Source organism: Alexandromys fortis, unplaced genomic scaffold (assembly GCF_014885135.2).
Source record: "Alexandromys fortis isolate MF-2015 unplaced genomic scaffold, M_Fortis_MF-2015_v1.1 scaffold_72, whole genome shotgun sequence".
Lineage (NCBI taxonomy): Eukaryota > Metazoa > Chordata > Mammalia > Rodentia > Cricetidae > Alexandromys > Alexandromys fortis.
In genome coordinates this window covers 7,981,180-7,990,911 of record NW_026067969.1, presented here as the reverse complement: position 1 = coordinate 7,990,911, position 9,732 = coordinate 7,981,180, and the positions used below count along the sequence as shown (strand labels likewise).

General features: G+C 51.7%; 1 protein-coding gene across 1 annotated transcript in view; it reads right to left on the bottom strand.

The window, feature by feature from the left end:
* The window catches only part of Prrc2b (proline rich coiled-coil 2B), an 82,259-nt gene extending 74,880 nt beyond the window's left edge, over positions 1-7,379 (bottom strand). The window contains exon 1 of the mRNA XM_050155360.1: positions 7,178-7,379. The gene's annotated coding sequence lies outside the window, so the exon portion shown is untranslated. The remainder of the gene's footprint in view (positions 1-7,177) is intronic.
* Positions 7,380-9,732: the final 2,353 nt, after the last annotated feature.

Here is a 9,732-nt window from a genome sequence, read left to right as displayed (position 1 = left end):
AAAAAAAAAAAAAAAAAAAAAAAAGAAAGAAATTACTTTTGCCGGCTGAGTGCTGGGATTAAAGGCATGAGCCACCACATCTAGCTTAATCTATATATTTACTGGTGTGGTGGCATATGAGCCTTTAATCTCAGCACTCGGAGTAGAGGCAGGTGGACCTCTGTGTAGTCAAAGTAGCCTGGTCTACACAAGCATTTGCCCGGGACAACCCATGAGACCTCTTTTTAAAATAAATAAGCCTTCTGGGAATATCTGGGCCATGGGATTGAGTTATTTTTGTTTGTTTTTTTAATATATATACTTGTTCATTTTTTAAAAACTTAATAAGGGCCAGGCGGTAGTGGTGCACACCTTTAATCCCAGCACTTGGGAGGCAGAAGCAAAGGGATCTCTGTGAGTTCAAGGCTAGTTCCAGAACAGGCACCAAAGCACCAAAGCTACAGAGAAACCTTGGCAAAAAAAAAAAAAAAAAAAAAAAACAGGCCCTGGTGTGAGCTCACCTACATCTCTGCACCCCCGCTGCACCCCAGCACCACCATCAACAGTGCAAACTGTAAACAGCGTGCGCTTCTCTGCGCTCACTCACTTTTTCCTTCTTTTGTTTAAACCAGTATTGCATGCACATGTGCGCACTTTTGTAATCAATTTATCGGGGAAGCAAACACCAGAAAATGTCATATTTTGTCTCAAAACACACACCCCTGCTCTTCCTAGTGACTTCTAAACACTGAGCCCATTCAGGTCACCCAGGCAGGAGGGACCGGGTCCCTCCCAGACAGGCCTGTATTTTCTGTCCTTGTGGGAACAGAGCTGTTCTTTAAGCTCTGGACGGTCTGTAAACACTACCTGCCCAAAAAGCTCCGTGGAACACAAAGAGACCTGGGAAAGGGCGCTGGCCACAGACCCCCTTCTCCTATCCAATCATCTGTACAAAGCCACGACCCAAGGCATACTGGGAGGTGGAGCACTTACACGACGTCCATATTCAAAGAGCCTCAGTACCCATCTCAACATAAAACACCCCAAACACCCGGGGCCCCAGCGGGGCCTCAGCGTACTACTTCCAAGTGGGTGCTTATTTCAATTCTGCCAAACTCCAGACCACCACCCCAACTTTCCCAGGCTGACTTGAGCCTGACTCTAGTGGCCTCTCGTGAGACCCTCTTACACAATTCTCTAGCTCATCACACTTAAAGGTGACCACAGAGAGTGTATTTACACAGGAAGCAACAGCACACACAGGGGAGAGATCCACAGATTAAAAACAGCTATGCTTACTAGCAGTGTGCTACAGAAAAAAAACGGATGCGTACACATGCACGCAGAAAAATGTGAGGGGAGGGGTGGGGCAGCCACTCTGTGTGTCTGTGTGTGTGTGTGTGTGTGTGTGTGTGTGTGTGTGTGTGTGTGTGTGTGATGGTCAAGAGGACAACTCTGGAGGCTTGGTTCTCTCCTAGTTTTACCTGTATTCGAACTCAGGTCCTCAGGCCTGCACTGTCAGGTGCTGGGCCATCTGGCCATCCTACTGTTTGTTTTTAAGGCAGGGTCTGGCTCTGCAGTCCAGACTACAATGAAATTCTTGATCCTCAGCCTCGCGATGGTGGCACATGCCTTTAATCCCAGCACTCGGGAGGTAGAGGCAGGCGGTACTCTGTGAGTTCGAGACCAGCCTGGTCTACAGAGCTAGTTCCAGGACAGGCTCCAAAGCCAGAGAAACCCTGTCTCGAAAAACCAAAAAAAGAAAAAAAATTCTTGATCCTCCTGCCTCAGCCTCAGAAAGCTCTGAAACACACTTACAACATGGAATGAGCCTTGCAAGCATGCTAATAAGGTAGGCCAGGAATAAAATGAACTGTGGGTTATCCTGTTTATACAAGGTGCCCAGAATGGCCAAACTCAGACACAAAGGAGGCTGGCGGCTGTCTGACGATGAGGGAGGATGAGGAAGTGTCAATGGACGGCCTTTCGGTTCAGGACGAGGGGCCTGGAGATGGCTGGTAGTGAGTGTGTGTCCCTGTCACCAGACCTCATGCCACTGACCTGGACACTCACAAACAATGAATTTTTAGCACAATAAAAACTGCTTAGGGGCTGAGATGGTTGTGTGTAGAGTGCCTGCTGCACACGCATGAAAATCAGAGAGACCCAGCACCCCATAAAAGCTAAGCGAGCTTGGCGGTCCACCTGCACGAGGTAGCTCGATTAGCCAGATCGGTGAGTTCTGGGTTCAGTGGCTGTGCCGCCACATATACGGTGGAGAGCGATCCAGGAAAACACCGAACTCAACTGCAAGCCTCCATGAGCATGCGCACATCCATGCACATACGCATACACTGTACCCGCACACACAAAATAAAATAAAATTTTAAAACTTTGTTTACAATTGTTAAAAGTGAGACAAGGAAAAGCAGAATCAAGATGGTAGCACACACTGTAATCTCAGTACCTGGGAAGAGAAGGCAGGCAGGTTGCCAAATCGAGGCCCTCTGGGACTGCAAGGTGGCCAGTACCTTTAATCACCAGCACTCAGGCAGTAGAAAAGGCAAAATCTCTGTGAGATTTGGGGATTTCTGTTGCTTGTTTGTTTTGGTTTGGTTTTTTGTATTTTCAAGACAGGGTTTCTTCTGTGTAACCCTGGCTATCCTGGAAATCGCTTTGTAGACCAGGCTGGCCATCATCTCCAAGAGATCTGCCTGGGATTAAAGAGATCTGCTGGGATTAAAGGCTTATACCACCATGCCTAGTTGTGAGTTTGAAGCCAGCCAGGGCTACACTGCTTATTCCAGGCCTCATCAGAGTGCTACAAAGAGAGACTCTCTCAAACAGAAACCACTACCCACCCCACCCCACCCCACCCCACCCCTGGGGAGGGGGTGGCTCACAACTTCAGAACAGACCAAAAAAAGAAAGTAATGACAGGTTGGGGCGGTCCCCAAAGTCTCTTGGGAGGGGCTTCCTGCCATACCGCCAGAACAATTGGAGGTTTGAGACAAGTGCCCTGTCTACACTCCATCCAGTCTGTGATGAAGCCCTTGAACCGGGGACTGGAGAGATGGGGAAGCATTAAGATCGGCTCTCAGCCCCCACGTCAGGCTGCTAACAATCACCTTTAATTCCAGCTCCGGGGCACCCAACACCCTTTTCTGAACTCTGCGATCACTGCAGTCCTGTACACATACCCACATACACATAATTAAACAAAATAAACCTTAAAAAATAAAATGCCCCTGATCCAGACAGAGCCACCCAGAACCTGAGGAAAAGGAAGGTCGGACTAAAAACTCCAGAAGAAAACCAGAACAGTCCTCACACCCTTTGACCTGAGAAATCCCCACTGCGGGAGTGATAGCCAGAGATAAGAACAGAGAGGAATGTCTTGGGGGTGGGGGAGTGAGTAACAACCAAATTGCCTAACAAATTGCAAGATTAAATAAATCACGGCAGATGCATGAAATACAACGCTCATAGGAAGAACCAAGCTGTCACTGTGCACAGTGTATGTGGAATGTTCTGGGTGTAAGGATGGCAACATATTCCTGTTCGTTCTCCAGTCTAGGGGTGAGGAGATATGGTTTGCATCCCTATTTCCTCATTAATCCTTCTCAGTGTTTTCTTTTTTTCCTCAGGAATTTCACTTTAATCATAGGGTTTGGAAATGCTATTTTAAAGGGCAGGGAAAGAAGTGGCCACTGAGTATCTGATGCAGGATGGGAGAACTGAAAACGTAATCAACTCGGCTTCTCCCAACACCTCAGCTTCTCCTGCACCACAGAGAAAGGCGGCAGTGGTCCGGAAGGAGGGATAGAGGACCAAGGCTGGCTGCAGAAAGGCACAGAGGCAAACACTTCAGACAATAGGTACACAATCGAGATGGACTTCACCCTGCGTGGCCGCTTCACAGGCCAGCACTGCTACAGCACTGGAGAAGGTCTGGGAATCACGTCTCTCAGCTAGCACAGGATTAAAAAAAAAGTGCAGTTGAGAACAAAGCTCAAGCGAGGCTTCCGACTCAAGTCACCAAGGCAAACACCCTCCTGGCACACAGATTTCCCACGGGCCCTCTGGCGCAAACAGTGGCATCACCTGCGGTGAGACCCAGCTTTGTCAGCTCCCAGGTGAGGAGGCCAAAGGGGGCCCTGTGAGACCTAAAGGCTCATCGTAAACAATATTCCTGCTCCGGAAAGCTGACCACCGTTCTCCATGGCTTCCAGCACCACACAACACAGGCCATGTGTGGCCCCATCCAAATGATCCCCAGTCTAGCAAACCCAAATAATAAAACACTAATAAACACTGAGGTGCGAGAGATGGCTCCTGGGAAGGGTGATCAACAACAACGACAGCCTGACTTTGAATCTAAGGAGAGAAACCAACTCCCACAGGTTGCCTAGGACCACCACTAGGGTACCACGGGACATGAACAGACACACACAATAAATACAATTGACTATGATTCGAAGAAAAAAATGGCCTTAGACTTACTAAGTCCTGCTTACATACAATATTCATTTCAAAACCAAAAGTAACAAGCTCACAGTACAAAACCCAACAGCGTCTGCTGGCCATTTTCTTCCTTCCTTCTTTTTCTAAGAGAAAACTGTTTTCAGGTCTGCTTTGGGCAGGCCCTATTAATACCTGCTAGCCTGTAACACGATCCGGACATGCGACAGCACAGGAGCCTCGGTGTGCAATTCAGAAAGACGTGCACTGGTCCTCCCAGCCTATTCCGGTTTAAAATAGAAACAAACACCAAAATACTCAATCTTAAATGGTAGAACGAACAATGGGAGTGGTAACCAACCTACAGCCATTGGCAATGTGAGTTGGTACTTTTGTGTAAGGAAAGGGGGGGGGGGGAGCTTAAAGTATAATAAAATAATCTTTCAGAGAAAAGGTGGTGTGTGTGTGTGTGTGTGTGTGTGTGTGTGTATGTGTGTATCAAACTGGATGGAGGACAGTTAAGAGGCCAAACAAAAATCCCTCAGCAAAGCCCAAGGCTCAGGAGCCAGTTCTGACCGGCCATTCCAGAAACTCCACTTTCCAAGGCTTTTGACTGTGAAAGCCCTGGGATTTCCCCTCACCCATTCCAAGCCAGTGAAGAGTGCGGAGGACTAGGGCAGGCCCCACCAGGGTGCCGGCACAAGCAGCAGAATGAATTCAAGCTCCCCAGGAATTCAAGTCTTGGAGGCAGGGACAGCAGACTCTGTCTTCCCTGACACAGAAGGCTAGGGGCAGACCAGTGAAGGAGGCCAAACACAGACCAGCCGAAAGGCAGGGGAATAAAGGGCCTGGAGGGGGCTTGGAAGTTCCTTAAACAGGATGATTAAGCCAAACCAAGTGAGACAATTCCCCCCACCCCCTCCCGGATGCAAGTCACTGTTTATCCAAAGAGGATCAAGGAGTTACTCAGGGCTAGTCCAAGAGGCAAGCTAGGCCTCAGTCACCACTCAGTGAGACAAATACTGGTTCCCTCCCACCCTCCGTGTATTATCCTCCGTCCTTCCACGGTCTCCCAGCCACCTCGGAATCTGGCTGGGCTCCCTCAGTCTTCTAAACCAGCCCACTGCTTTTAGGCACGAGGGTAATAAAGAGACTAACAGAACGGTCACCACCGCAGAAGACACAACAGGACAAAAGCAAGGAATTAAAGGGACCAACACAACCAAGGAACCACAAGCACATGCATGCGTACCACCTTCCCACCGATGGACACGCTCTGCTGTTGAATCTTACCTGCGGCTCCCACGAGATGCACGAGCAGCCGTAATTATTCCCATTTTATAGATGCAAGAGCTGGAGCTCAGAGACTTAAGTAACTCAAGGGTACCTGAGCAGGGCTCCAAAGGCTCACTTGCCTGAACAAGCTGAAGACTCCCAAACAATTACTTGCCTATCCCCAAGGAGGGCAGTTACCTTCCCAGGATTCCAGCCTTCTGAAACCCGGCCACCACTAGAAAGGCCCTGCACTAGAGGCAGCAGGCTCTTGTGGGCTACACATGCCTTCCCAAGCTCATTCCCCACAGAAGCCCACACTGACCAAGCACCTAAATAACGCGGTTATTTCGTTAGGTTTTCACGATGTGGCCAGGCTGACCTGGAACTCCTACACCACCCAATGTTTTGCATCCCTTCTCCAATGTCGCCACTCCAAAGTCAGCACCTGTGGCACGCTCCGGCATGGATGACACCACAAGTGGCCAACCTTCTATGCTAGGTTGACAACACCGTAACCATAGAGCACCGACCGCATGCCAAGTCATGTCTCCCTGGGTTTGGAGGTGGTGGCAGCAGGTATCCCATTCTACAGCCCGTACCCCTCAGGTCCCAGCTTGCAGCACGTCGGTGCAGACATTAGGATACAATGCGAGCCCCTGCAGTTGTACTGCCACGAAAAGACGCCAAGGCTTCAAACGGACTGAAAGCCCAAAGGAGATGTATAAAATAGACAACACACCGAAAATACACGCTAACCTTTCCAGGAAAGAAAACCGTAGGTAAATTTTAACTGTGCAAAAGACAGGCGCTTATAAAGGCTTCTCCCAGGCAGCCATTTAGCAAATGACACACTCCGGAGAGCATCGGCGCCCCCCTTCTCCCACTTCCTTCAAGCTCACCATTGCTGGAGGGGCAGGGGGGGGGGCACCTATTCTTGCCTAACAGTGGGTTTCGTCTCCCCACGATATTTACAAAGAAAGGAAAGCAGCGTCCACTTTTGTGCAGGCAGAACCTCTCCAAAGAGGCCCACCACCTCAACAGGGCTGCGTTTCTCTTAAAAGGTAGGCGAAGAAAAAAAAAAAATCATCAATCTAGCAGGCCCCGAGCAGCGACATCCTGTTTATTAGCAAACATTTTTAGCTGCGGCTCCGGGTGCCTTGAAAACACCACCCCACTTCCCGCAGCCGAACCCACCCGAGCCGGGGCGGCGCTCGGCCTGCAGTTCCGGGCGGCCTCGGGGTCCCGCGTCCCCCGCCTCGGCCTACGAGGCTGCTGTCCCCGGGTGCAGGAGAGCCCTCCGCGGAACCCGAGCGCGATCCGATCCCGGCCCCGCCCGCCGTCCTCCCGCCCTGGCCGCGGACACACAACAATGGCGAGCTGCAGAGCGCCGACCAGGCCGCAGCCCCGAGCCCGCCGCAGCGCACGGCAGTGGAGACAAAGCGCAGCCCCGGCCCCGGCCCACCTGATCTGCGTCCGCGAGCGACGGGCCCGGGCGATGGCGGTCGGGCGGCGGCCGGGCGCGGGGGCGGCGGATGGCGGCGGATTGCGCGGCGGCGGCGCGGGGCTCGGCGCTCTGCGCTCCTGCCTCCTCCTCCTCCTCCTCCTCCCGCTCCTCGGCGCTCGCTGGAGCCTCGGCGCTGTGGCTCGCCGCCGCCTCCCGCCCGCGCTCGGCTCCCCGCCCCCCGCCGCCGCCGCCCCCGCCTCCGCGCCGCCCCCGCCCGCCGCCCGCACGGTGGCCCGCGCAGCGCCCCCTGCCGCGCTGCCCCTGTCCGGGAGGGAGGGTGCTGGGAGCGGGCTGGGCCGCCGCGGTACAGAGGGGCTGCGGAAGAGAGGGACCTCAATGGAGAGGAAGCTAGCTCGGCTGGAGCGGGGACGCGGTGGGGAGGGACCTCGATAGAGAAGAAGGGGCTTAGGTGGAGAGGAGGCCTAGGTGGAGACGGTGCCTAAAAGGAGGGAGACCTTGGTGGAGAAGGGTCCTAGGTGGAGAAGAGACCTAAGTGCAAGATCTTGAGGGAAAGGGGCCTAGGTGGAAAGGGACCTGGAGAGAGAGGGATCCCCCCCGTGGAGAAGGGGCCCCGGTTGAAAGGGGCTGCAACGGAGAAGATGGCTCAAATGGAGAAAAAGTGGAGAGAGGAACCTCAATGGAGAAGGGCTCTGGGTAGAGACCACCCCCCGCCATGGAGAGGACCTCGATGGAGTGGGAGAAGGGGCTCCCGAGAGAGGACCCCAGGGAGAGCTCTGGGGTGAGAGTGGGAAGGGGAGGTGGGAAGGGCGCGGCTCTTGAGAAGGCTGGGGATGCAGACTTAGGGCCTGGAAGGCAAGCTGGAGGGAAGGCTCAAAAAAGGGACCGAGCCTGGATCCTGCCCCCTCTACCCACGGAGCCATAGAACCTCCTGACAGCTCGACAGCCCGGGCTGTGCTCGAGGGTGTCTGAGGGGGCGCGCGGGGGTGGGGGTGGGGGGCAGAAGTATCTCGTTGTTTCCGTTTCATAACAAATGCACAGTACGGATACTTCACCCCTTTTGTTAAAGACGTCATACACTACCCCTCTTGGGTGTTACCTTGTATTTGTGTGAATGCAAAACAAAAGGTCTGCGAGAGAGAATGGCTCCCCTCGCGGTTACTTGTGTGATGCAAAGTAGGGAGTTCTCCCTGTTTATTCCATATACCCTGGTAATTAAAAATAAAATTAAAGAAACAAAAGCAATAATAAAAGAATTGTTGGGGGGGGGATATAGCTCAGTTGTAGAATTCGTGATTATTATGCAGTAGGCCCTCTTGAGTATTTTTCTGAAAGGCTAAATCCCAGCTCTGCCTGCTACCAAGCCCTATGTTAGTGGGCTGGGTTTGTCTGATTTAATGCCAACCCCGGAGCACTTATTATTGCTCCAATTAACAGATAAGAAAAAGGAGGGACGGAGAGCATACCTAGCTTTCCCAAGGCTGTTAACCCATTTCTGCGGAACTTGGAATGCCAGGCCCAGTGCCTGGGGAGTGAGGTTCTGGGGAGTTTTACCACCTTTCCTGTGCTTTCCCATTTTTACTGCTTTGTGTCCATGATCACTTTTATGTTATCTCCTCTTTAAAATAAACCTGCCAGGCATGGTGGCACATGTCCATAATCTCAACACTGGAGAAACTGAAACAGGAGGGTTGCTGTTCATCTGAGACCAGCCTTGCCTAGTGAGGTTCAGCAAAGCTCACGCTACATAGCAAGACCCTTGTTTCAAAAATAAATGAGTACAGCAGGGTGTGGTGGTGCAGACGTGTATGGAATCCCAGCTCTGTGGAGAGGGAAGCCATGGGGGATCAGAAGTTCAAAGTCAGGCCGGGTGGTGGTGGCTCGCGCCTTTAATCCCAGCACTCGGGAGGCAGAGGCAGGCAAATCTCTGTGAGTTTGAGACCAGCCTGGTCTACAGAGCTAGTTCCAGGACAGGCTCCAAAACCACAGAGAAACCCTATCTCGAAAAACCAAAAAAAAAAAAAAAAAAAAGTAAAAAAAAAAGAAGTTCAAAGTCAGGGCGGTGGTGGCGCGTGCCTTTAATCCCAGCACTCAGGAGGCAGAGGCCAGTGGATCCCTGTGAGTCGAGGCCAGCCTGGTCTACAAGAGCTAGTTCCAGGACAGACTCCAAAGCAACAGAGAAACCCTGTCTCGAAAAAGAAAAAGAAAAGGAAGGAAGAAAAGAGAGAACAGAAAAAAATGCATTCATACTGGACATAAACAGACTTTATTTCTGTCATTATTCCCAAGACAGCAAGGCAGAGCATCTCTCTACATGACTCCTGAGGTTTAGTGAGTAGCAAGAGCACCCTGAAAATGATGAAAGGATCCAGGAGGCTGTGTGTAGGTCATAGGTGTTATTCTTTTTTAAAAAATGCTGCAAGAGGGCTGGAGAGATGGCTCAGTGGTTAAGAGCATTGCCTGCTCTTCCAAAGGTCCTGAGTTCAATTCCCGGCAACCACATGGTGGCTCACAACCATCTGTAATGAGGTCTGGTGCCCTCTTCTGGCCTGCAG